The sequence below is a fragment of the Atractosteus spatula genome, unplaced genomic scaffold (assembly GCF_055471065.1).
Source record: "Atractosteus spatula isolate fAtrSpa1 unplaced genomic scaffold, fAtrSpa1.hap1 Scaffold_54, whole genome shotgun sequence".
NCBI lineage: Eukaryota > Metazoa > Chordata > Actinopteri > Semionotiformes > Lepisosteidae > Atractosteus > Atractosteus spatula.
In genome coordinates, this window is record NW_028296884.1 from 137,929 (window position 1) to 149,668 (window position 11,740).

General features: G+C 41.3%; 4 non-coding genes across 4 annotated transcripts; 1 reads left to right on the forward strand and 3 right to left on the reverse strand.

The window, feature by feature from the left end:
* Window positions 1-984: 984 nt before the first annotated feature.
* On the reverse strand, window positions 985-1,056 carry trnat-cgu (transfer RNA threonine (anticodon CGU)). Its single transcript has one exon. It is a non-coding gene; the product is annotated as a tRNA-Thr (tRNA).
* A 2,672-nt stretch (window positions 1,057-3,728) lies between these two features.
* On the reverse strand, window positions 3,729-3,801 carry trnak-uuu (transfer RNA lysine (anticodon UUU)). Its single transcript has one exon. It is a non-coding gene; the product is annotated as a tRNA-Lys (tRNA).
* Window positions 3,802-5,119: 1,318 nt separating this feature from the next.
* trnaa-cgc (transfer RNA alanine (anticodon CGC)) lies at window positions 5,120-5,191 on the reverse strand. The gene has a single exon. It is a non-coding gene; the product is annotated as a tRNA-Ala (tRNA).
* A 5,793-nt stretch (window positions 5,192-10,984) lies between these two features.
* On the forward strand, window positions 10,985-11,078 carry trnai-uau (transfer RNA isoleucine (anticodon UAU)). Its single transcript has 2 exons — window positions 10,985-11,022; window positions 11,043-11,078. It is a non-coding gene; the product is annotated as a tRNA-Ile (tRNA).
* Window positions 11,079-11,740: the final 662 nt, after the last annotated feature.

Below are 11,740 nucleotides of genomic sequence, written 5' to 3' on the forward strand. Positions count from 1 at the left end.
TAAAAGACACGAATCTGTGAATTTGCTGTTTTAAAACGCTCGACTATCCTGAAGAAATGGGTGCTGATTGCACCAGTTGCATCCGATTTTCCGTAACTTTAGGACGATTGATACGACTGGACGAACAAAATTTGTGGCGTTTAGCATGACATGGAAAACGGTACCGGAGCATTCGGGTCCGGACTACCAGACTCAGAAACAGTTTTTACCCCCGCACTATCAAACTATTAAACTCCCAGCCTCTCTCACTCTCACCTATGATCTGAACCTCACAGTGCCTTCTTTCTTACCAAAAACCCAAACACACATTGAAAATCTACCTCTACCATACATGTCAAAAGCTCACTCCCCATAATTTCTATCCCTTTATTTCATTCTTTTGATGCATGTTTTTGCACATAACCTGTTACCTTTTTGTTGTTTTGCACACTGCCTGTTGTTGTTTTTTGCACATCGGCTGTTGTCTCTGTCTTTCTTTTGTAATACAATTGTATTGTTGTTGTGTTGTTGTGTTTTTTTCTTTGTACTACTTATGTCCGAGAGCTAGCTAAATAGCATTTCGTTATACCATATACCTGTGTATAAGTATAATGACAATAAACTTGAACTTGAACTTGACATAGTCTTGCAGGCAGTATATTATTTTATCGTTTACTCGTTTAAAAAAACACGGTCTTCTCGTTCCTAAGTCAGATTTTTAGTGCTTTCGAACGTTACTTCCAACCTGGACTGACAGCTCACCCGATCTGTTTGTGATCAGACCATGGAGTGGGGGGCTGTACCAAGCGCACGTTCCTTCCCAATGCTGAGGTGATCATTCGGAAGATGGGTGTGAAGAGAAACAAGCTTTGTCGACTAAAAAACAAGGCAGGATATGCAAGAATACTAATCACTGGCGACAGTTATGCTCTCTTACTATTGAGACTCCTACATTGCGAGTTTTTGAAGACTTTGAAACTAAAGGAAAGCAGTGACAAGTGTAACAGGCACAGGTGGGGTTTGAGCCCACGATCTTCGGTTTACGAGACCGACGCCTTACCACTTGGCCACCGCGCCTTCAAACAAACAGGGGAATAATGTTGTTCAAATTATTTTTTTTCTGAATCTGGTTTACATCGCCTGGAGGCAGCAACAACAATAAAAGGGATACTTAACAAGGAGATACGCAGTAGCAGTGCGACTCCAACAGATGCTCCTGAAGAGACTGGAGGTTTAAGCCAGCTCCTTAGAGCGCTCGGCCGCGTTACTCTCAACAGCGGCTCTTCAGCTCTTGTTGTTTGACCTAGTGGTTTTATAACGCGTGGAAACGACCGCAACTTCGTTTTCTGAGATGCTTTCTCTCACGTGGTGAAATCTCGACCTCTTTGGCATCTCTGGCTATAGTTCTTCAGTAGAGCAGGCTTTCACACCTCTGCTTATAGTGCCCTTGAAGTCATTTTATTTTTACAGGAAGACGCATTCCCTAACGATCTCTCCTGTTTTAGAAATGCTTCATAAGTCGTGTTTGATTCAACGGACAAACAGTATACTAATTGTACAATGCAGATCTATGCGGCATTCGTACTGGATTTGACTGGGATTCTGAAATACTTCTTGCAAAGGTATTCAGACTTTCTAGAACCTATATTACAACCACAGACCTGAAACTCCCTAGCTTCCAATCTCTGATGTTGCTGTCCTTAAACTCGGACGTGATGTTCTGCAGACGTGTGCATAATGTCCTGTTTTCTTACAGTGTAGACATTTTGCTGTTCACGCTCCGCATTCATCTGCTTTGTGCGTTGTTAGTCCGCACCTGTAACATGTAATGTCAGCCGTCCCCTGTTCTTCTATATCTCTAGCATGACTGCGTCCTGCTGCTCGGCTTTTGTTTGTAAAGTTTGAGCGAGCGCCCCGTTCAGTGTCACTTTGTCACTGTGGTCAGAAAGCATTCTTGATTCTGCTTGAGCTGCTTCATGAATTCTAGCGACTTTAAGAGCTCTTTCTAAAGTCAGCCCTTCCTCCTGCAGCTCCGAGGTTCAGTAGAAGCGGTGGAAAAAGCTGGGCATAAGCAAAGCTTCTCGGCGCGGTTGCCATATCTTCCATGGCGCAAGCTAAACGAAAAGTCCGAAAATTCAGAAGCTCGTTTCTACCAGCAAGAGAACTAAAATCTGCAGTGTTCTGCTCGCTTTGAGTCCGTCAAGCACTCATCTCTCGTCGCCATAAATGTTGTGTATCTTAATAAAGAGACGTTTTTATATTATTTTAACTATTTTATTAACTACACAGATCACGCCCTTACACCTTATATTCCCGCCTTCTACTCTCTCGTTCTGTTGTCTCACGATGTCTACTCACAATACTACATTTAGCATGACTTCTTGTTGCAGTTGAGCTCAAAGCTGGAGATGATCTCCATATTCTACCGCAGTAACTAGTCCGAAACGTAGTATACAGTACACACTTTTTAAGTAAAGTCAGGTTGTTAAAAAAATAAACCAGCGCCCTGTCACAGAAACGTACCCCAGTCTCCCGCACAACAAGCGGGGGTACTCAGCACTATACTAACGAGGAGCGCTTGTCTGCAGCTGAGCGTCAGCTCTGTTTACTGTCAGCAGTCATTTCCTCATTTCCAAAGACTTTTTCACCTGCTCTCAGCTTTTAAAGACGATCATAAACGCTCAAGAAGTAATTCATGTCAGTTTGAAGTCTGTTTCTGTTGTCTCAGCTCTTGATAAAGAAAAGCCGTGCGTGGGAGACTCCCTCTCTGAAGAAGTTTGCCGTCACCCTGCGAGGGAGAAGAGCCATCAATCACCGAGGCAACCACTGAGACAGTTAACATTGAACACGTGAAATGCGAGATGTTGTGATTTTTTTCCCGCTTAAGGCTTCTATCGTTTCTACTCTAACGAGAAAGACCTCTTTATTAGAAGTGAGATTTTAACAAACGTCTCCAGGGGTAACTGCGATCTGAACGCAATGCCTTAGACCACCAGCCATCTTGCCTGTGGTACTTATAATGAAGTATATATTTTATTTCTACTCGTTGATAAGAAAAGTGAAATCATGTAATTAGGGATATGTCCTTTTTTCATGGGGAAAACTAGCCCGAGCAAATGTAAAGTTTAGAGCAGCGCTTAATAAAAATGATCAGAACCCGAAAGCCTTCTTATGCGGATCAGTATATTCCGATACCACTGGTTCTGCAGAAGAAATAAGAAAAGCCGAACTCAAAGCAGAAATGTGTTGCCATTACGGGTACTCTGTCTGCAGCTGCTTTAATATCTACTCACACCGTGTTGCCATTAAGGCTACCTAGTTAAAAACAAAACTTATCGTCACCTTTTTGAACGTGATTATTAGACACCCGTTAAATCTCAACCGAGGTTTCTTGAGAGATCGTTCAGCGAGCGAGTAATAAAAAACTACTTCGCTTCCAACCTCTGCTGTCGCTGTGAACTCGGACGTGATGTTCTGCAGATGTGCAGTGTGCCTTTCCTCTTGTCGTATTCAAGAGTACTCACTGTGTGAGCTCCTCACTGCGTGTCCTGTACTCTACTGTGATTTCAATTAGATTATCTATGTGGAGTGTAGTAACATGATCTACTTGAACATTTTCGGTTTGTGAAATGAAACACTAAAGAAAATACAAGCAATGGACATTTAAAATAACCACAGTAAAGCTAGAAGAGTGAAAGATAAAAGACTATTTAGAATGACATTCACAATAGACTTAAGAACAGTACAACCGCCCGAACAGGGAGTTGAACCCTGGGCCCTCAGATTAAAAGTCTGATGCTCTACCGACTGAGCTATACGGGCTCTGAAAGAAAGTCGACACTGTCGGGATCCTCGCAAGTTACGTGTCTCTTGTGCCGAAGAGCAGTCATACCTGACCCGTCTGGAATGACCACTGACAGACTTTATCCAGAAGCGACGGCACCACTCCCAGTAGAATGAGTGAGAAATACAGCATGACATGGGGAGGTAAGGGGCTCCCGCAATTAATCTTTCCTCACATTACTGATTTTTTCAATAGCATTTTGACCTTTTTTCACATTCAGATTTTTTTTCACATTTAATACAATCTTTTAATCAACAACATTAAAAAGAAAACAAATGGAACATTTTTTGGAACAATAATTAAAAAAAAACTTTCAATGCCTTGGTTGTATATGTGTGCACACCCTTTATAAAGGGAGTTGCAACAGTGCTGAAATTTAAAGAGCATTTCTGTAGAGAAAACAGCATTTTTTCTGCCTTGATGTTAAGCTTAGGGAGCCTGTCTTTTAGAAATTCTATTTCTTAACACCTTGCACAGCCTCCTGACAGACTAACAAATATTTTTTGGAGAAATTGGCTCACACACCGGAAGACACTAACGTTTATTTACGTTAGAGTATGTGAATAACAGTTTAACCGAAAAAGTTTGTAATTGTGATTTTGTTAAAATTCAATAAATCGTCTATCAACAGTAAGAAATTATTAAGAAATTGTTTTATTTCATAAACTATAAGACAATTAAGAGAGTTTATAGGTCATATCCGTCGCTTATGTTCTTTTAACTCTAGCGTTCAGGATCCAAACCCAGGTGCGGACGGTTGTGTTTCTTGAATCTCTTGTAATCATCAAAAGTCGATGTGTAGTCCTTCAGTACTTTCTCGAGTTGTGCCATGGATATTTTATTCGATCAATACTTGTCATGCTCTTTTGCATTTACCTAAGCAAACGGAAAAAGTTCAAAGTGTGTTTATGGCTGTGCTTCACATCTAGACGAGAGCATTTGTAACAGTACAGGACACGCAGTGAGGAGTTCGTGAAGCTTTCAGTTTAGTGCGGAGTTCAGAAGGAGGATTCGCTCGCTGAATGATCTCTCAAGAAATCCCGGGTGAGATTCAACAGGTGTTTTCTGCAACAGTCACGACAAGTGTGAAGCAATCTCTGGACTTCCTGAATTTGAACTAAATTACTAGTTCAAATAATTTAGGATTTAACAGAACTAAATGAGGTACATTTAAAACAGCAGCGCAACTCTGCGGCACGTCGAGTTTAATTGTGTAAACCTGGCTCTCTCTGAACACGAGCAAAGAGTTCTCACTCAACAGAAGATTGCAATGTGAGTACTGTAATATAAAGCACCTGGAGATGCCAGGGATTGAACCCGGGACCTCATACATGCGAAGCATGCGCTCTACCACTGAGCTACATCCCCGATGGAAAAGGTAGTGGAACAGACTTAGAGATGTGCAGATGCTCACTGATCACAATCCACCATTCATGAAGAATGCCTGCAGTTTCCTACTTTCGCGTTTCCTCTACTACAGAGTAAATTAATGGGAATGAAGAAATAAGGAAGGAAAAATAATCGCATTGAAGCTTCAAGAGACTGGGAAAAAATTAATATATTATTTTTGTATCCAGTCACACGTGCGACGGTGGTTAATTCCCAGACGGGGGAGTGCTTTTTTTCTACCTCCTTACTCGACTGTCTTTCAATTCTGTTTTATTTGAAAGCTTTTTACATCTTTTATGTGCTCTTGATTAAACTATGCATAGAAAAACAGCACTACTGATGATTTTCATGGACCGATGCACACTTGTTCTGTACAACTCGAGTGATAAAGCCCTGTCTGCAAATGTTGTAACGCCCCAACCACAGGAATGGTAACAGGAAGGATCGTGTTCTTATTTGATAAGTCCTTTTGAGATGTCTTGTCAATGCACACAGGCGTTAGAGCTGAATAATTTACTTTTAGTGGTGTTTTTAAACAAAGATGGAACATGTTATTTCTATACCAGGAAGAAAGGAGCAGACTTTTACTTTAAGAGGCAAAAACGACACCTTATCAAAGCTAATATTAATTAAAATGACATCACAACAAAAGAGTGGAGCCTTGAGTGAATTAAAATTAGTTTTCATTGGACGTCTGTGTCTCCTTAACTTTGTAGGTGAGAGAGAGGATTGTGATTATTTGCAGGTGCTTCTCGGAAGTGCGTTGGTGCTACAGGTGCCTTCCAAATAATTAAATCGGGTTTGAATCCCAGCCAGTACAAACCCAAATCTTTTCAAGATAATCTGTGGTCCGTTAACACATCTTTTGAAACACTACAACAGGTAACACCCCGTGTGAAACATCATGAGCATCTGTTAAACCTCTCTACCTGCCCGTTCCTCAAAGAGACATGACGAGGGTCTGAAGGGACATTTTGAGCCGTAGAAACATTTTATCATTCCGTACTTTCCTGTGCAGTCAGGTCAGTTCCACTTCAACTGCGCCCGACAATGGAGGTCGTTTTGAAAACAACGAGAGTAAAGAGACACCGCACGTCTGCAGAACATCACGTCCGAGTTTAAGGACAGCAACATCAGAGATTGGAAGCTAGGGAGTTTCAGGTCTGTGGTTGTATTATAGGTTCTAGAAAGTCTGAATACCTTTGCAAGAAGTATTTCAGAATCCCAGTCAAATCCAGTACGAATGCCGCATAGATCTGCATTGTACAATTAGTATACTGTTTGTCCGTTGAATCAAACACGCCTTATAAAGCATTTCTAAAACAGGAGAGGTCGTTAGGGAATGCGTCTTCCTGTAAAAATAAAATGACTTCAAGGGCACTATAAGCAGAGGTGTGAAAGCCTGCTCTACAGAAGAACTAAAGCCAGAGATGCCAAAGAGGTCGAGATTTCACCACGTGAGAGAAAGCATCTCAGAAAACGAAGTTGCGGTCGTTTCCACGCGTTATAAAACCACTAGGTCAAACAACAAGAGCTAAAGAGCCGCTGTTGAGAGTAACGCGGCCGAGCGTTCTAAGGAGCTGACTTAAACCTCCAGTCTCTTCAGGAGCATCTGTTGGAGTCGCACTGCTACAGCGTATCTCCTTGTTAAGTATCCCTTTTATTGTTGTTGCTGCCTCCAGGCGATGTAAACCACATTCAGAAAAAAATAATTTGAACAACATTATTCCCCCCTTTACTCAAAGGGACGGTGGCCAAGTGGTAACGCGTCTGTCTCGTAAACCGGAGATCGTGGGTTCAAACCCCGCCTGTGCCTGTTTCTTTTGTCACTGCTTTCCTTTAGTTTCAAAGTCTTCAAAAAAATCGCAATGTAGGAGTCTCAATAGTAAGAGAGCATAACTGTCGCCAGTGATTAGTATTCTTGCATATCCTGCCTTGTTTTTTAGTCGACAAAGCTTGTCTCTCTTCACACCCATCTTCCGAATGATCGCCTCAGCATTGGGAAGGAACGTGCGCTTGGTACAGCCCCCCACTCCATGGTCTGATCACAAACAGATCGGGTGAGCTGTCAGTCCAGGTTGGAAGTAACGTTCGAAAGCACTAAAAATCTGAGTTAGGAACGAGAAGACCGTGTTTTTTTAAACGAGTAAACGATAAAATAATATACTGCCTGCAAGACTATGTCAAGTTCAAGTTCAAGTTTATTGTCATTATACTCATACGCAGGTATATGGTATAACGAAATGCTATTTAGCTAGCTCTCGGACATAAGTAGTACAAAGAAAAAAACACAACAACAATACAATTGTATAACAAAAGAAAGACAGAGACAACAGCCGATGTGCAAAAAACAACAACAGGCAGTGTGCAAAACAACAAAAAGATAACAGGTTATGTGCAAAAACATGCATCAAAAGAATGAAATAAAGGGATAGAAATTATGGGGAGTGAACTTTTGACATGTATGGTAGAGGTAGATTTTCAATGTGTGTTTGGGTTTTTGGTAAGAAAAAAGGCACTGTGAGATTCAGATCATAGGTGAGAGGTGAGGTCACAGTGAGAGAGGCTGGGAGTTTAATAGTTTGATAGTGCGGGGGTAAAAACTGTTTCTGAGTCTGGTAGTCCGGACCCGAATGCTACGGTACCGTTTTCCATGTCATGCTAAACGCCACAAATTGTGTTCAACCAGTCGTATCAATCGTCCTAAAGTTACGGAAAATCGGATGCAACTACTGCAATCAGCACACATTTCTTCAGGATAATCGAGCGGTTTAAAACAGCAAATTCACATATTCGTGTCTTTTAAGCTTTGTGTTTCGCTCTCCAAATAGAGGCACGGGTTCAAATCGCACTCCCGACAGTCAGGCGTTTTACCCTGTCTTTTTTACCTGCCTTTACACTGTTTCAGTCTTGTTGTGCTCGCTGACAATCACAGTACGAGGAAAACGGAGAAACTAGCAAAAACATAACGGACAGAAAAAAGCTTCGTAAACACGTGAATGTGATTAGCAGCAGTAAGGTATGCATTCAAATGTTTAAGGCTGATTTATAAAAGCAGCAGAAGAAAGGTGCAGCCTTTGTGAGAATTCGCGGGTTTTTATGCTGCTTGGACTTCTTTCAAGCCTATGAAGTGACCCCCGTTTTATTTTCATTTTCAAACTTCAGAACCGAATAACAAAAAGGTTTCATGTGTGACAGCATTCCGTTGCAAATACCGTTTCCACGATGTATTCAGCGACGGGAATGAAATATTTTAGTGCTGGCTCAAATGCGAGGAATTTCCGAAAAGCCTGGAAAAGCAACGCTTGCAGTAAATGACAAATTTAAAGCGTATAGTCAGTATGAACAGAACAACGTAATGCTCTGTAAAAACGATCTGAAGCCGCAATTACTCTTTTATCTCGGGCAGTTCATTCCGATACGATGTTTCCGCAGAATAAATGAAATGCCGAACTCCAAACATGTTGTTGCCATTATTGTTACTCCTGCTGCTGTAGTTTTAAGCTTTAATCAGTGGGTATGTAATGTTGTAAAGGGGCTGGACTACTTTGTTCAGTCCAAATTCCATTATGTGAATTTATGCTTTTTTAATATAAGCATTAACAATACAATGCGTGCTCAAAAACCATTACTTATTAGCTTAAGAAGCGGCAGTGTTTTGACAAAGTGTGGTATTCGAACAGTAAATGCTGAAGTGTTTAATACTTGCTTGTGAGCAGATCTCCCTCTGTTTAGACAAACTCTTGTTTGGCCGATGATTTCAGATCAAAATCTGAATCAAGTGGAAAGAAAGTTGAATTACGCAAAGGTCATATAAGGCACTGGGTATCACTGTTACGCCATCAGGTCCTGCTAGGAGGATTGGGGGGATCAAATTGACACAGAGGGACCCAATGTGGGGGCTGAACCCACAGTTCTGAGATTAAGAGATTCATGCTGTATTGACTACACCTATATAACTCTTGTGCTACAGCAGTAATGTTTCTGGGTGTGGATGGACATGACATAATAGGCTGACAGCAGGAACACGTGGCCCACAGGCAGTGACAGTATCGCTATCACATTTGGCTGTAGTATATTGTGTTGAGAGCAGCAATAACTTTCCTGCAGAGATGGGAGTGCCTTTAATACAGCTCTTTCAATCGGACAGAGTAACAGGAACCGACCTAAAGTTTCTGCTGTGGATCCATCTCCACGTGGGGGAAAGAGACAGTAAAATAGCGATGAAGAAACAGAAAGAATTGTGCTCTTTGCAAAGTAGGAAAGAGGTGGTCAGACACATAAAACAGCTTGGTGATAATTTGCAGCAACAGTTTTAGGTTATTTAGTACAAGGATTTCTCTTCATGTTCCTTAAGATGTGTAATTTGTATGTTGGTTGTATGAGAACAGTTTCAAGAAGACTCTCTTTAAGGCGATTACAAGTTTCTCGAACAAATCTGTGTCATATTTTTAAAATAATTTAGCTAATGAGCAACGAGAGTATAAATGAATTCTCCCACCCTCCATTCAAAGATAAAACTCCATGTGCGAGTCTAAGTTTCCTTGGAGCTAATGATGTTCGTCATTATTGGACATTCCCAGTGATATTGACTAAGGAGCTCAATTTTTACATGTTGTAGTTCAACATGTACAAAATATTCGTATCCCCTGCAAATATCGGCAAGGTCAGTGATATTCTCAACAATGTGTGTCATTGCAATTCATGCAATTCGCGCCATACTTTTTCCCAATGTATTCTGACATGCCAAGATCAGAGGGTCATATTTAAAAAACTGGTGCATTAAAATTTTTTGTACTTCAGGATTTTGATAGTCTGTTACATTGTCTTTCACACGTCGGTGTCAGAACTGTGAGACATTTTCATAATTGGGGGGGAAGGCCGTAGCAATAAGCAGAAAGTGCAATCACCTTTTCCCAGTGTAAGTCCGTGTTATGGTGAGTTTTCAAAATTGGTTTGCGATTTTCTGAAATATATTCCATACAAAAATATAATTTGGACAGTCGCTATTTATTTGGATATCCCCTTTCACTGAGGATGTCTACAGTATTCCAGCCGGATTAGTACTGATCGAAGAGAGCCATCTACAGGCGAAAGGCGACATAACATCACAGCAGCAGCATTTAAGGTGGAACGAAAAACGCGAAGAAGAAGCTGGCGAATAAGAAGCCAACTTCAGCCTCGTAGCAGACCCTGGGAGGCACGCTCAAAATAATCATCTTTCCCAGTACTTCAGAGTCATATTTAGAGCGCTTTACTGCAATTTTATGTGATCGATGGAAGATGTGAAGCCATCGAGCCTGTACTGCGATTCACATTGAAATTGAAGCCATTTCTCATGCTTTCTCTCATTGTCGGGGCTGCAATTGCGTGTAAAGGAGGCGAGTTGAAAATGAAACGTGCAATCACCTTACAGAGGGTCTTCACGACGGGGTGCGTCAGCTAGTTCTCCATTATTGTCAATTTACTGGACTTCTGAAGAAACCTATCGACATCGAAAATACAAACTGCACAGCTTAAGGCACATGAAGAGATCCGTGTGCTGATTGACTCAAAAATGTCCCTACAAATAATCCGCCGGGTTGATTTACTTGTCCGACCACCTCCCTCCGTCCCTCTTTGCTGTTAGCACAATTCTTTCAGTTTCTTTTCTTGTATTTTCCTTGCTATTTTACTGTTGCTTTTCCCCATGAGGAGATGGATCCACAACCGAAACCGTTTTCACCCTTTGTTTCTGCAGCGTCAGTCTGTATGAGGCGCACAACTCGCACAGCTCCAGTGGCGCAATCGGTCAGCGCGCGGTACTTATACAGCAGTGCACAGCGGAGTCATGTCGAGGTTGTGAGTTCAAGCCTCACCTGGCGCAGTGTCTTTAGCTACTGAAAGCAACTGTCGAGTTTAGATACTCTTAGGTATTTGATGGAGATAAATTAACATCAAACGAACAAGTAAAGGTAAAGGTTTATTTCGAGTCACAATCAAAGAAGGCTCCACAGCTGAAACATTGTGTTTCCTTCTCTTTTCAGCATGGAATGTGTACCTCCAGTTGACCTGCACACAAATATATGAGAGAGGTCTACTGAGGTGAGTGGAGCACTGAAGACTTAATAAAGCTCTTGCATTAGATTCTGTTTTTGTTGTTCCCCAGATTTGTTTTTAAATGTTCTTTTTCTTTTGAAGTTGTTGCGTTTGGTTGTTTTTTTATAGTTGTTAGACAACTACAGGGATTTACCTAGGTTCCCGGAAGACTTCTCATTTTGTGTTTGTTGTGTTTTTGGGTTACAACTATTTTTTTTCTGTTAATAGGACCCCACGCATTACTGTGGGACTAGTTAACTTTAGTTCTTACATTGTACCTGAAATGACCTCAATAACTACTAGTCTGTTTCCCTTTTTTTTAAAAAAAAGGCAAAACTGATGTTTGTTTCTCCTTGTTGCTGATTGGTAGCTACAACGGGTCAGTTGCAACAAACTTGGCCTCTGAAATTTGTCAGCAGCTCTGTACTGAACCTGTTCTCAATTGCAACA